The following is a 15,944-nucleotide window of genomic DNA, read 5'->3' as shown; positions in this document are numbered from 1 at the left end:
CAGTCAGTAAGGTGTATAAAAATAATGAAGGTGTATAAAAATACTGATATTAAAAAAAACTGTGTATATATAAATAGGCTGTATAATAATAAGCTATGATATTGATATTGAAAAAAAATTATGTACATTTATATTTAAAAAAATCAAATCATTGTACTCTACATTTGTACTGAACAGAAAATGTAATAGTATACTTTATTGTATATATGTAAATACTCTGTATGATGATAAAAATAAATGTTATTACAGTTTAAATTTATTATTATTATTATTAAATATAGAAAACGGTCTAGAGACTATAAAAGCCAGCTTAGTAGATCTTGTTTAAGAACTCTTCGACAAACAGAACGTACAAATAACAAAAAAAAATGTAGCGAATATGAAGATTTGGTCAAACCTAATAATTTAGCAGTGATAGAAGTGTTGCAAACGGTAAAAGACATCAAAATCAGCATTAACGCACTAAATGCCAGGCAACACAACTTGATGAAAGAAACATCCGAACTCTGTCAAGAACTTCATTCTCTAAACTACAATACGAACGTTTAAATCAGTAACAACATAAAGAAGATCTTATCATAAACGGTCTTCCTGAAACTGTACCTACAGAAAATCTGAGAGACGTAGTAAACTAGGCCATGCAATTGACATCCCCCTACAGCTTAACGACATTCAGACCGTAAATCGGATTACTAGGAAAAGCAAAAAACAAGGTTTGCCACGACCAGCACCAGATAGTTCGTCTTACAAGCAAATCCACAAGAGACAATCTCATAAAAGCCAGCAGACAGAAAAAACTAGTTGCCAAGGACTTGAACGCACTGCAAGACAACGCACCAATCTTCCTATCCGAATATTTAACACCATTCAACCAGAATCTGTTGTACCAAGCAAAAAAAAGCAAAATCAGAACAAAATTACGAATTTTTGTAGATCAGAGATGCCAAGATATTCTTGAGGAAGTCACAAACTTCAAAACCGATACAAATCAAAAGCTCAGAAGACATAGAAAGGCTGCCACAGTGAAAAAAAAGTCTCCTAATTAGTTCAAAAGGAAGACCACAATAAAAATGAATGTGAACCACCAAGACAGATGCAACACCAGAACATACCGGCAATTTCACTTTGATCAGACCTTTCAGATCATTCATTTGACCAACCAAACATCAGCCTACTTCTAACCCAGCAATCAAATCAATAAAAAAATACACATATCTAACCGGTGTCATCCTCAGATAAGCTCATTGAAAAGCTTCGAGGATGCAAGCAGAGACATTACATCTCAACCGAAATCAACAACGACAACAAAAAAAAGAATTATTTATTACATTGAAGTGCTGTAGTTACAGCGGTTAAATATATTAAAAAGCAAAAATTGTAAAATACATATAAGTTACTTTATACTATAAATGCTGTTAAAAAATGTAACCTTATCCAATTGCAAACTATAAATTACTATCCATAATAACTATTATTAACGCATTTTAGAATACAAAAAAAGGAAAAATTTGCAAGAAATATATATATATATAATTTATCTGAGACATAATAAATGTAAAAAATTATTATTATTATTATTATTATTATTATTCAGCTTCGTCAGCGATTGATTTAATCTTTGCAAAAATGATTATTTTCAAAGATCTTTTGATTCGCGATGAAATGTTTACCGACTCATCGAATATCAGATTAGTCGACGAATGTCTGTTTGAAGTTGAATGTAATCATGTTACAAGAAGAGTAGTAACATCCTTCCTGAGATGGATTAGCTCCTTCCAAGGAGCTAATCCATCTCAGGAAGAGGTTAATAAAGGTAGAGATGAATGTGTTGTATCTGGACCGGATTTGATTCTGAACCAGCGACTTGTAGAAACATGATTTTCCAAGGCTGATTTTTCATGTGCGAGAGTTCCAATTTTGATGGCATGATTGGTTTATTAGAATATCGTGAAAAGCTAGATGGATCTGGAGAACAACTTATTATGCTTTTCTTTAAACATGGTCTTGAAGAAGAAAAAGTGTGACCAAGAATACTCTTAAATCATTCTGAAGTGAGTGATGCTTAAAATTGGCTTTCTAATCTGCATCTTTTGAATGAGAGCTCTCCTAAATCTAACGTGATTGCGTTTGTGTATATACGAAGCTCTGCAGTTTGTCTTTCTCCGTGCCTTCAGTTGTAATAAAGGATTCAAAAATTTGGTTTAATATACTTATTTAACAGAATGAAAATGCTGGTGACTACATCAAACAATACACTGATGCCATCTGTCATGGATTTTCCGTAGTTTGTATGAATAAAGAGAAAAACTTATTGTTTGTTTCGAATTCTTCACAATAAAGCAAAAATAAATATAAAAAATTATCAAACCTGCATGGAGTCAAAAGACTCATCATGTTATTTATCAAAAATGAATTTTTGTAACAAACAGAAAATGCAATAATATTTGTAGGCGTAGGTTTCTATGGTTTAGCAGTTCACAAGAAAGATTCCAGTAATTGTACCACTGCAAACATGCTTAGAAGTCCAATGCAATGCAACAAAAACTAGGACCTAATTCTACACCAAGTTTGGTCATCATTGATAAACAATATACCCAAGTCAGACCTCGGACAATGTGAACGTGAACAACAGAACGTGACAGCATCCCGTATTGTTCAAACTTAGCATTGCACTGAATCTGCATTTGGATATTTAATTTAATGAACAGTTAGACAACTGCATAGAATGAACTATTTTGAGTAATTTCTCATTTCTTGTGTTTAAACTGTTAGTTACCTTTGACCCCTGAAGATGTAAGTCAAACGACTTACGAAAACTTGTCGGGTTTTTTATTTTTTATTTATTTTTTTATTTACCTTAATAAACATGTGGTCCAATTACAGGAATCTTTCTTATGTTTTACTTGCATATATGTAAATACTCTGTATAATAATTAAAAAAAACATTATAATTAAAAAAGTATTCTTAACTTATGTAGTATGTATTTTTCACTGTATGTTTGTACAAAAACTGAAAATATAACATGTGAAGTGTATAAATGTTAATATTCTGTGTGATAACACTTTGTCAGACCTAAAAAATTGAACCTCATATCATCTGGCTTGTGTAGCTGTCACCTGTAACTGCAAAACACTGTGATTGTTATTATTCTGTTATTTGAATTGTACGTTGTGCAAATTGTAAGGATATAAATTGGAATCTGAATGAATCCTATGTAAGAACTTATAGTATTATTGCTTAAAATTTATATAATATGCATGTAAATTTATTTGAGGTAATAAAGTGTTATTGCTAAAAATAATATTTATTATTATTTACTATATATTTTTACTAAACAAAAAATATGTGATAATTGCACACGTTGTATGATTCTGTATGATCATATTTTGTCAAATTTTGAAAAGAAAAATGTAAACTTTAACGCTCAGTCATATTTTCTCGAGTAACTGTGAACTACAATAGTAAATTATTATTGTGGTATGATCATTACTAATACTACATGAATTATCCTGTTATATGTTTTAATAAAGGAATACCGTGAGCAGACATATAAATACAAAATTAATAACGGAAAAACTCACGTAAAAAGAGTATTTAATAGTATAATTTTCCTGTGTGTCACAGGCATCTTCAGTATAAATTCAACAATAACTGTCAATTCCAAAAAGTGGCACATAACTAAAAAGGTCAAAAAACTTTTCCTAAAAAAAAAATTATATATATAATAAAAAGTTAGGAAAGATTAGCTGATTTATAAAGTACTATCTCTCATAAACGGGATAGACGTAAACCATCGAATCTGTTTAAGTTAGGAGAGTGAAGTAAAGTTTCACATATTTCTTTATAAAGCCGTTCCATGAGAAACCAACTTTTGTGAAGGACTCTTGTTTTTTTCCAATGGACTCTATGTCTAATGGCAATGGCATGTTCTGCAAGTGCAGACTGTTTAGGTTCAAGGTATTTAATATACGATTGGTGTTCTTCTAGCCGAATAGAGGCAGATCTCCCGGTTTGTCCGAAATAAGATCATCCACAAGAGCAAGGAATCTGGTAGACACCTGGATGATTAAGATGTGGAAGCTTGTCCTTAGGAGAAGTCAGAAAGGTGGAGATTTTTCTGAACGGTCAAAAGGCAACAAAAATATTCAGTGCTTTTAAAACTTTTGCTATACGTTCACTAATGCCTTGTACATAAGGGATATAAGAATTCCTTCATCAAAAGAGCTTTTAGTAGTTTTAATATGTGTTCCTCTTCAAATACAGAAGAAACAACGCGCATTCCTATCCCTTATGTACAAGGCATTAGTGAACTAATGCCTACCATTCATAATAATGTAAGCATAGACAAACAAATATGAAGCATGGCTTAAATCTGCTCATTGACTGGCTCACCAAAAACTCCAAACACATAAACTCTGATAAGACAAAGTTAACTATATTCAGAAATCCACTGACTCAACCAGTGCATAAACCATCCAACATATACTATCCAACATAAAAAACACACAGAACAGTAAAACCACCACCATCATCCTCAGGTTGAAACAATACGATACCTTGGAATCTACTTTGATGCAGATATGAACTGGAATAGCCACCTAAACCATCTATAAAACAAACTCTACAGGTTAAAAGACATAGTTCCCACACGCCTAAAAACGCTAATATACAAGGCACTATGCAACAATATCCTATGATACGCTCTAACAATGTATGCGTTCTGTGCACACTAAACTAAATATTAATATCATTAAAGTACAAAATGACAAAACTGATCTTTTGGAAACAAAGAGACAATACCGGCTTTATATACACTGCAATGTCAGAACACAAAATATCAACAGCAAAACACTTATGTCACTATGCAACTATGCTAAAATATTATTTCGATGCAAACTACAGGAGAATCATAAATACATACCGTATAACAAGACCTCAGATAACTGATTATATCACACATAAATATAATAATCACTACGGAAAGGTCACACAAAACTTCTACATCCCAGGCATGCTAAATAAATGCCTTTTGAATACACGAACCTGAAAAGCTACAATAGCCTGAAATGAGCCTTAAAAAGACATGCTATGAACAAGAAACACGCACCCTACACACCCTTACAAACTTAATGAAACACAATATATCAGTTCACTCTTTCTAGTTCAGTGACGCTTCATGTCATTCCAAATTATCGTGTGTGTGTGTGTAGTTACAGCACTTAAATACGCTCAAGTAAAAATTGTAAATATATATAATTTATTGTTATTGTATATACATTTGCTGTTTTTGCATGGTGAGAAACGCGACTTCCTAGTAAGGAAAATCCATTATCAAAATCCAATATCTTATGAGACTAGCTAATTTCATTTGAAAAGCCCTAATGAAGGTACTCATAAACGCATAACAGTGTTTTTTTTTAAACAAAATCTCATTATCACAGCTGCTTACAGAGAAAAGTTTTCTGAACGCACTATGAAGTCTTCAGTTTCCCCTAATAGGAAATGCAAAAGTAATACTTGGATGATTGGAAAAGTTCCCACTGTTTGACCTTGACCTAGAAGCGAAACACACACACACACACACACACACACACACACACACACACACACACACACACACACACACACACACACACACACAATTTCAAGGTAGTAATAGTAAAAGTAATATTTTACTAAAAGTGGGATAAAGAGACTCTTTTTCATATGCATATGAATTTATATCCCAAAACTTATTGTGTTATCATAATATAAAATGAATTCTATGATAACAGTACAGTGATAATAACAATAGTTACATAATAATAATATAATAATCGATTATACTCATTCACTCAGGAAGAGCGAATAAAAGTGAGATTAACTATTACTGTTATTATTTAATTTGATTTATAACCCGAAAGAAAGAAAATCAGTTACTATTATACAATTTTACAACCTCAACAGGTTGGCCTGGTGTTGGCCGAGTGGTTAGCGTATCAGCTTTCCAGTCAAAAGGCTGGAAAGCTGATACGCTGCTTTCCAGCGTAGTAAATGGATGTTTGTGATTGTTTTTCATTCATAGAAATATATATATATACACACTCTACCAATATCGAATTGTTCACCATAGGAGAAGTACATCCAACCCTTCTGCAATGGAAGAGGACTTGATGAAGGCTGAATATCACATTAATCCTCAGCAGAAGATTCAAATTCTGTTTGGTAGAAATTCCTAATTTTTATTGAAAAGTAAACTGTTTCACTAAATCGAAATTAACGTGACCTTTTTCCCCACTTCCCCCCCCCATACAGCACTGATCTGCTATTGGTTTCAAATTGCTCGTGTGGCAGGTATATATATAGTAGTAATGTTTCGAAACATTCTGTGTAACGCAATCCCGTCTAATGCAACACTGTTTTTGAAATTTTCCTATTATAAGATCGTTTTTAGTAAATAAAAATAGATTGAAAGTATATGAGGAGTCGTAATGTTTAGATTGCATCGAACGGAATTGTTAACAGTGAATAACATTTATGATTATATTGGTTTAATATACATTTATTATAGATATGCATCGTTGTAGGTGTTCACGGGTTCAAGGGTACCTCCAGTTGTGCTACAATTGTAGCATACGCTGAGCTTACACTGTAGCGTCGGCGCCGTATAAATACGAGGCAGTGTTGTGTCCCAATTTATGATTTTTATTCTATCTAGTTATTTCCCCTTTATCTATGTTCAACTATTATCTACGCACGAGATATCACCAAAATTTTTACTAATACTTAAGTTAATTCTCTCCTTAGTATCCCTAATATTTGTATTATGCTGCGCCTTTTGGGACATTTAGTTTAAGATATTATATACAAAAACAAGGAGAAAGAACTAAAATATGTTTGAAAGTGAAACTATGTTGCAGTCGTGACACTTTATCTCGTTTCTTAACACATTAATTTCCCGCGTGATTAGGCTTGTAATTTTTTCAAGTGGTGCATTGGACAACAATTTCAGACAACTCTTTTGTCATTGGACAAAAGGTTTATTAAATTCCTTAACATGGTGCAATTCAAATATTAGTTATTACTCAATTCAATGCTATACTAAATATTTACAAACTGACATTAGCTTATCATAAATAATTAAGCTATGATCCTATAATGGGTATTACGATCATGCCGCCATACACATTCAACACATAAATTCATTTGACACGGACACATAAGATTAATTCACACTATTTAACTATCCAAACTTAAGTAGATTAACTAAACCATTTACTGCACTGACAAATAACTATGACATTTAAACTTTCTTATACAATATATTAGACATGCAAAATTCTCAGGACACTTAATTACTCATATAATATTAACATTAGTAAGCTTACTTTCATTATATTCTGTCATATACTAAAGTCCTAGTATTATTTTCTTGGTCACTTTAACAGTTCAGTATTAGAATAATGATAACTAATACAGACGAATCTTAGTTAACACGAGATATATTTTACAGTACCTTTCTTTCTTGAATTTTCCATATGGGCCTCTACCTTTTTCTGATCGAATTATCTTGGTATAACCTCTCCGATAATCTGTTTCTCCTACGTTCCTTTTGGAATTGAACTATGCTTACGTGGTCTTCACCTCTCGTAACTTAGGACACACTTTGAATCATCTATATAACGGCTGTACAACTCGCGACGTGGACATCGATTTCTTTACTTCTTTCCCTTTCTCGTAGTTGACACTGGAGTTGAAACACAAAGAATATGCTTTCTTTTCTTTGACTATATGGCATTCCTCACTTCTTACATAGAAAGTACGGAATCGAAATCCCGCGCACTTTCGTTTCCGTGTTGTGATGATGGAGATATAACCCCTATCTCGCCACTCAGGAAAACACCGTGAAATCCATACGAAAGAGCTCGCGAAGAACTCTCCTGGAACAGAACGAAAACCAAAAGCCAAAAAGAGTCCCTTTGGGGGGGGGGGGGGGTTCTAACCCTTTTATACCCTCTCTCCTAACGGCACCTTCTCTAACTTCTTTTCTCCGCCCCCCTTTTTGACTTGACTTTACCGATTAATTAGGGTGGCGTTTTTCTGCCAAACGTCATTTGATCAGCGAGCCTGTAACGAAGTCTCAATCCGGGAATTGACCCTAAGCGATTGTCTGTTGTTTTTCTTGTGCTAGCCTCTAACTTAATCCCCTTTCAAAATTTCTCTATGAATTTACTTAATATTTTAATCTCTAGCCTCTCACATACCATCTTTTATGACTAATCCTTTTCTGTCTTATTTAGTTAAATTTTCTCATTTATATCATATTACAACATTAATATATTCTTTCTTTTTTGTTAGTTAGTTTAACAAACACCTTTATATTTTATATAATTTATTGGATGCAAGAATATTTCTTTTTCTTTTAAATAATTCATGTATTATCTTTTATGCAGGGTTTTTAATTTATTTATTCTTCATGTTACACCATGATAGCTGAGAATTCTACATTCCTAAGATATCAGGTGTAACAACAGGTTTAATCAGTGAACCACTGAAATCTTTGAGCACTTTTCTCGCCGACCGGTTGAATCGGATTCAATTCTGTAAGATCTGTTTCGTCGTGTTTAGTCGGTGTTGCGTCACTTTTAAAACGTTCAGTAATTTCAACTGATACCCGTTTCAAAGAGATGTTTTAGAAAGAGAGTTGGTTTATAAGGAGAGCTGAGACGGGTTTCGCCTTTATTTGAAAAAACAGTCGATATATTTCTTAATACTTGAATGGTGTGCTGCAGAATTTTTGTAATTAGTTTAGTGTGCCGTAAGATTTAAAAAAAAAAAAGGTTGAAAATCGCTGCTTTAGAGAATTGCAGAAAAAGTATTCCATGCAGTTTGGCTCCTTCCTTCTTTCTTTTATTTATTTATTTTTTAAGGACAGAAAATAACATTAACCTTCATATCTAACGTTTATGACATAAAGATAAGACTAAGTTTTAAGTATAGACGATAACAGACAATCTATTTGTAAAAATTACAATATTAGCTGATCGCTATTCCCTAAACAGCTGAATACAGGAAAGAACAAAGAAAATAAAGTAGTGGCCGGAATAATCAAGCAAAGAAATAGTATGGATACAGATAAGAGAATAATTATTTCATTTCATTTCTCGACGGGTAAAATGAATTTTCATACTTTCATACTCTATGAAAGTATGAAATACGAAATCAGCAAAAAAAGTAGAAATAGGTCAGTTACTGTGAGCGGTATGGCGTATAGGAAGGAGAAAGAATGTGATTGGAATACTTCAAAACGAACATAAAATTTAAATCAATTCTCTACAGGACGCACTTGACAAATAACAGCAACAACAATAATCTGTTTCAGTTTCAAATGCGAGTTCATTCAAAATTGTACTGAATATAAATTTGTAATATTTTGAAATTAGACTTCAAATAAGAATGTAATGCAATTTAACATAGTTTCTTGTTCATAAAAGCAGAAAGACTTGTTTAAACAAAAGAAACTTTTGATTTCTTTCCTTGGAAAATGCCATTATATGGATCGTTACACGGCACTGTTAGAAACGAGTTTTTCCTGTTTTAATGAACAACAAATGATGATAAATTGCATGACTCGCTTTCCGATTGTGAGACTTTTTTTTTAATATCAAAACATTTATATTCAATGATATTTCAGCAGGAATTTATGCGCCGAAATTGCAACAGATAACTTCTTTACACTTTTTTTGTAGGATGCATTTTCGATAATATGCTTAACTACTATACATATGGTGAAACCATTCCGTATATGTACTACTTCAAAATGTATGCTAATTTTCAAGGTTTCCAATTGCATTCCCTTCCCCCTCTTCCCTATCCGCCCCTGGAACTGAATCCTAAACAACCTCTAATTTTCTACTGGTTTGAGAGATTTCACTGACAGTGTTCAAAATCGGCATTTTACCGTTTTGAAAAAAGTAGGCAATAATATTGTTGTATCTTTCAAGCAGATATAACACTTTGCAAGCTACAGTCAGTTTGTTTAGCTTGCTGCTAAAAATTAGGAATACTTTACTATATTTTCACCTAAACCTGAACTGTATTATCTGGAATTTTCTTTATTAGGAAATTCTATGTCAACATTTTAGCTGTTTCCAAGATATATATTCACTTTGCAAGCTGTGCTCCTCAAAGTATTGTGTAAATTAATTTTATTTTTCGCTCATTTCCAAAGTTTGTGTTAATATGATTACTCAGAGATGCACTTATGGTCTTACACTGTCCCTGTAAAACAAAATAGCATTCAAGGTCTCTTTACTATGTAGGTAAAATGAAGTAAGTTCCAAAATACAAAGGTATCCTATAATTGAAAGCACCTCATCTTCTGAATTAGCGCAGGGGGGGAAAAATCTCGATAAGTGTCTTAACTGCGTAGAAAATGGTGAGGAGTCGCACAAGTAAATAAACATTCCTAAATGTGGCGCTCTTCCTTCCTAACCACCCCATCACTGTTTATAAATACGAGGGTGTGCTGAAAAGATGTGATAATCACCATGAAACAATTGAGGTAAAACTATTTAACTCACACATAATTCTAAAGTTTCCCCACGAAGTGCTACACACTTGTTACAACGTTGCTGCAACATTTGCCATCCTCTGAGAAAAAAAAAAAAGTCCTCCCCTTGCTGTTGCCCAAAGCAGTCTTTTCTGTTCTTGTTGTTTATCAGAACCTTTCAGCCCCCCCCCCCCTCGTATATTAATATCCAATCTACATAGTCGGTAGTATCTAAGTAAGAAGAAAACATATTAATATTTTAAGAAATAAACAGAAATTAGGAAACTCACCGATCAGTGATCAAAATATTAATTTCACTTTATACAGAATAAAAATATCATGAAAAAGTTAAATAAAATCTATATAAATAAATAATAAGAAATACAGAAAGGAACTATATTTTTTAAAACATGTCTTGTTTCACATTAGTTTTTCACATATGTGTTATGTGTATCATTATTTCAATTCTCTCGCGGTGAACTGTCGGCAATAAATCTTCCGTGAACCATAAAGGTGTTGGTAAACCGAACCGTTGCGTACCTTCCAAAAAAAAAAAAAAAAAAAAAAAAAAAAAATTGAAAATATGAAAATAGGCGTAGTATTTTTCTGGCGCGAATACAATTCATTTTCGTGTATGAATATATAGAAGCTATTTCTACAAATGAAGAAGTATTTTGATTTTTTTTTATTTCATCTTAATAAGTCATTCGTTAACTATTTGTGAACGAGGTGTTTCTTTTATTTCCTTCTAATTTGATCACTTTTCTAATTTCTCATAAGACACGAATAACAAACATGTTTTTACAGTCCAACCCATTTTATTTACGGTTAATAATGCAAGTCACTGAATAAGAGTGAGCAGCTAACTTTGATATTTGATCAACAAATGTAACGAACAAAAATGTATAGGAGTCTAGGATCACATGGGACGGCTATGTATTCGAGAAACATATTCATAAATGGTGACGACAGAACAAAACTGTTAACTGTTGCCAGCAAGCAGATTAAATCTGATAATCACACACACACACACACACACACACACCTTTTGGTGAAGTAGATGTTGAAATACTATTCGAAATGTGAACCAAGACATTTATATCCATACATATTTTATTAAATATTGTATAAAATTCTTTATTATGATAATGATTATTATTGTCAATGTCCTTCTTCGCGCGAATGTAAAACACAAATGTTTCATTAAAATGCAAACTAAAAGAGCGGGGAGTAGTATAGTAGTAAATCGAGCAGTTTCATATTATTCCATTCTTTTCACATGATTTTCAGAAACAAAACTTGAGCAACCTACAGTAAGAATCTAAGAATCTGTTATGTTAAATCATTATATGATATAATCCTTCAGTTTCTATAGAGATTGAAGTTCTTCATGCCTACTGTCTTTCAAAGCACAGCTAATCATAAGAATATCTGCAGCCTCAGAATGAAGTTTTAGATAAGCCTATGTTAATCTTATCCTACAGATTACGTGTTTACTACTATAGTTTTGTTTTCAGTATGAATAAAATCAATGATATTATTTTAAAAAGTTACATCTCACCTCTTTTTTTTTTAATTTTTATATTAGCTGCTCTCTCTGATGACTCGGAAATCTCTGTACTACTTCTTTACTAGAACCCTCTGGAACCCAATAAATTATATTTGTCCAGTTTTCCATCTTGAAATTTACCCATATCGCTCTACTTGAATTTCAATTGGAGCGACATCACAGTGTCTGACATCACAGAATTAAATAATTTTAATTTTAGTATCTAATATAATAGGCTTACGAGTCTTCTTTTCACTATTAGCAACAGAATCCTTACCTCTTATTCTTAACAACAATATAATATCAATAAAATAAAACGATAGTTAAAATCATCAGTTTATAATTCAGCAGAGCGAAATACCGAAACACACAGAGATGCAGCGAACAAAACATCGAAGTTGTAAACAAACGGAAATCAAGAAAAGCACGCATCGGTTGATTCACCGCAGAGTCATGTGTGTATAAAACTGTAAACGAATGAGCGTCGTATACGTGTCGTTGATCTTAACTGAAAAGCGTTGTATAAGCAATTACATGAGTTGTATCGAGTAAAGCCACACGTTCCTGAAGCTTTGTTTTTAAGCTTTATATTATTATACAATTCGCTGTAAAAAATAAAATGAACAGGAGCCTATACATGAGCTCCTCAGTAGCTCAGTTGGTTTAGGTTAGCACTTTAGTTGGAAAGACATGGGTTCGATTCTCATCTATTGCGCGAAGAATCTTTATCAGGTATTTTCTTAAACTGTGAGTTATCCAGTCACATACGAAGTTGGGGCGTTTTTTCTCCCGAAATTCGGGGTTTTCGTCCCTCAAAATAGGCAAACGGGCCGAGGAACACACGCAATATACAGATACTTCGGGAATAAGGATAAACCAACATCTTCCGTGAAAATTTGGTTTTGAATACCTGCACGGCGAATTGTAGGTCTATGCGTATCCTGAAATCAGGATAGTCTATATTTGAAACCTCTTTTTAATTTATAATCATTTCGTATGGATAATGTATTGGTAATTCAACTTTTAATATATTTTGCAATGCAATCCTGGATTATATATCTCCTATAAGCTTTATTTTTCTTTTATCTTCCCTGTTAAGCGACATTTTTTTAGCATTAGGCCACTTAATCAGGGCTCTGTTGTACATTTTTATATATTGACCCGCTTTGGTATCATAGTCGAGAAAATTCACCGCATTAGTAATGAGACGTCATTTCCGAAACTACCAGAATAAAATTGACCGGTTTATTTTTCATGTGTACCTAAAAGCGTTGACACATCAGACCATATTATTTTTTTTTTAGGTTGGATGAATACACGAGAAGTTATATGCTATAATACAAAATATCACAGAAGAGGTTCGCATTTTTTAATGTGTGGTTTATCACACATAAGTTCTGACTTAATTATAACATATCAACATGATAGAGAAACCACTGAAACGCCTTTGTGTGGGCGGAATGGGGCGGTGGCAGTGCTTCAGTGACAATACACCAAATGTATGCAGCACTGCCACCGCCCCATTCCGCCCACACAAAGGCGTTTCAGTGGTTTCTCTATCATTATGATAAACTATTATCTTTCTCTTTCCCAGATTCAAGTGACTTTCCATTGTAACTGTTGTATTTTAATGTGATATTTCTAGTTCTCTGAGGTCTGGTTGTTTGCTACCTGGTTGTTCTGCCTTTATGATCCAGGTAGTGTTTTAGATTAACTGTGTATTGGTATAGGTGTTTCGCTGTTAGATAGGTTCGTCACTGCTGTGTGCATAAATGCTATACTACATTCATGTCAGTATACCACGTTATGCTACAGCCACATTACACATCAGTTTAATTTAATAGTGTACACAGAATGCATGCATTGTGTTTAACATGTCTTACGAATATTTCATATAATGACTTGTCTATTATATTAGCATACCTCTATTCGTTCTCTGTTTGCGTTGTGTAAGTGTTAAGTTTTTGTAGATTTATGTTGTGACCACTTAGCAGCTTAGTGTAAATTATTCTAAGATATTTTATTGTTTTAACCTACATAATAGTGATAGTTTTATCAATATGGGTATCTTATGAACAGCAGAGCGAATATTGAATTGTTAAGTACTCAGTGTGAAGTGGTAGGCAATTAAATGTGTTTCTGAATATCATATCGCCACGGCCTTTTCCCGAGGTTCTCCTCAGGTTCCTGATACTCTCTATTGTGGTTTGTTCTTTGTTTGATAGGTAATTTCTAAGTCGTATCTTTTTTACGAAGGGCATAAAATATGGTAACAAAAAGTTTACACCAACATCTCTCTCTACAGTAGGATTTTTCTGGGGCATTCATTTTCCTGTAACACCCCCCCCGCCCAATACTAATAAATGCTATTGCTTCTTATTCTTCTGGAAAGTGTTCTGTGTTTTCATATCACATCTCCTAGTTTCTTGTGTACGATTCGGTTCATCATTTTATAACTGGTAGTCTAGTTTTGGTTCTGTAGATGCTGACTTGCCTTTTTCCCCCCGTTGTTTGTATATGTGTGATTATTTTGGCATTAGCCTATCGATATATATATGCCCAGTTTGAAGCATATCAGAGAAAGTTTTTCTTCTCCTATAGTTAGGAAACTTAAGCCTGATTTGCATCAGGTTGCAGTAAGGAGAGGACTGTCACGCTTGAAAAGTTTGCCTCGTTTATGAAACTGTATTTAGTGGCTTGGTCAGTAGCTCAGTCTTTTTCGGCTATGCACTTTGGTTGGAAAGACCTGGATTCAAATATCGTCTAGGGCACAAAGAACCTTTATCCGGACTTTTCAACTGAAGGTGAGTAGCCAGTCTCATACTAATGTGAAAGGGCTTTATTTTCTCTGAAACTCAAGTCTTTCGTCCTGCAAGCAGGCAAACATCAGGAGAACACATGCTATTTACAGACAAAAAATGCATTACAACCAATAGCATTAAGTTACTTTCGTAAGATGGTCGATGCTCGGATGCCCCCCCCCCCCTCATATCCGTTGAATCATCGTATGCTAACCAAGTAACGTTGCAGAGGTTAATTTGTTTCTGCAATATTTTTTTTTCGGTATGCAGATCTGAATTCTGTTTTTGTGTGTATATACATACAGGATGGTTCAAAATTCCAAGTACAGACTTTGAGGGGAGGTAGAGAACAGCAAAATCAACCATATTCACATAGGAAAGCATGACCGGAAATGCCACCGGAAGATACCAACAGGGACACAAAGATACAGAAATAACACAAGGCAGTAAGTAGTGTAAAAAACTTTATTAGGCGTAACTGAACAGTTCAGTAGTAGTTCAATAAATAATATGGTAAACGAGATGCATGTCTGTTATCTCAGCGTTCGTCAAACGACGCATGTTCTTCGTACGACGTCGAAAGCTTGAATGAGGAAGCTCCAATTGCTTACCTGGAGCGCTGGCGAACGGCACCACCTATCACTGTCGGGTGGCGTTCCTGGTCATGCTTCCTATGTGAATATGGTTGATTTTGATGTTCTCTACCTCCCCTCAAAGTTCGTACGTGTAATTTTGAACCACCCTGTATATATATATATATATATATATATATATATTAAAAGGTACTAATGCCTTTTATTCCCAAAGGGAGTAGCTCAGGCACTTCTAGTCCTAACTTTTTGAAGAGTGGTTAATAGCTAATCTCTATTTTTAACCGTCACTGATAGCTGGCGTTATTAGTGATTTCACACGCATGATTTCAGAGTACTGCAGCCAACTAGTAGCCTCTAACACTATACGATACGGCGCCCAACCCGTTTTTCAGCAGGTTCGGTTCCCTGGTTAGACGATCTTTGGCAAAATATAGCCTAACCAGGGAACCGAACCTGCTGAAAAACGTTC

General features: G+C 33.7%; 1 protein-coding gene and 1 pseudogene across 1 annotated transcript in view; one reads left to right on the top strand and one right to left on the bottom strand.

Annotated features, from left to right (window-relative positions):
- The window catches only part of LOC150106624 (B-cell receptor-associated protein 31-like), a 172,955-nt gene extending 160,524 nt beyond the window's left edge, over nt 1–12,431 (bottom strand). Inside the window, exon 1 of the mRNA XM_090392587.1 lies at nt 12,094–12,431. The gene's annotated coding sequence lies outside the window, so the exon portion shown is untranslated. The remainder of the gene's footprint in view (nt 1–12,093) is intronic.
- LOC150106625 (translationally-controlled tumor protein homolog pseudogene) lies at nt 1,627–2,024 on the top strand (annotated as a pseudogene).
- Nucleotides 12,432–15,944: the final 3,513 nt, after the last annotated feature.

Source organism: Typopeltis vanoorti, chromosome 5 (genome assembly GCF_054136105.1).
Source record: "Typopeltis vanoorti isolate ZY-2024b chromosome 5, IOZ_Tvanoo_1.0, whole genome shotgun sequence".
Classification (NCBI taxonomy): domain Eukaryota; kingdom Metazoa; phylum Arthropoda; class Arachnida; order Uropygi; family Thelyphonidae; genus Typopeltis; species Typopeltis vanoorti.
This window is presented reverse-complemented; position numbering and strand designations above follow the sequence as displayed.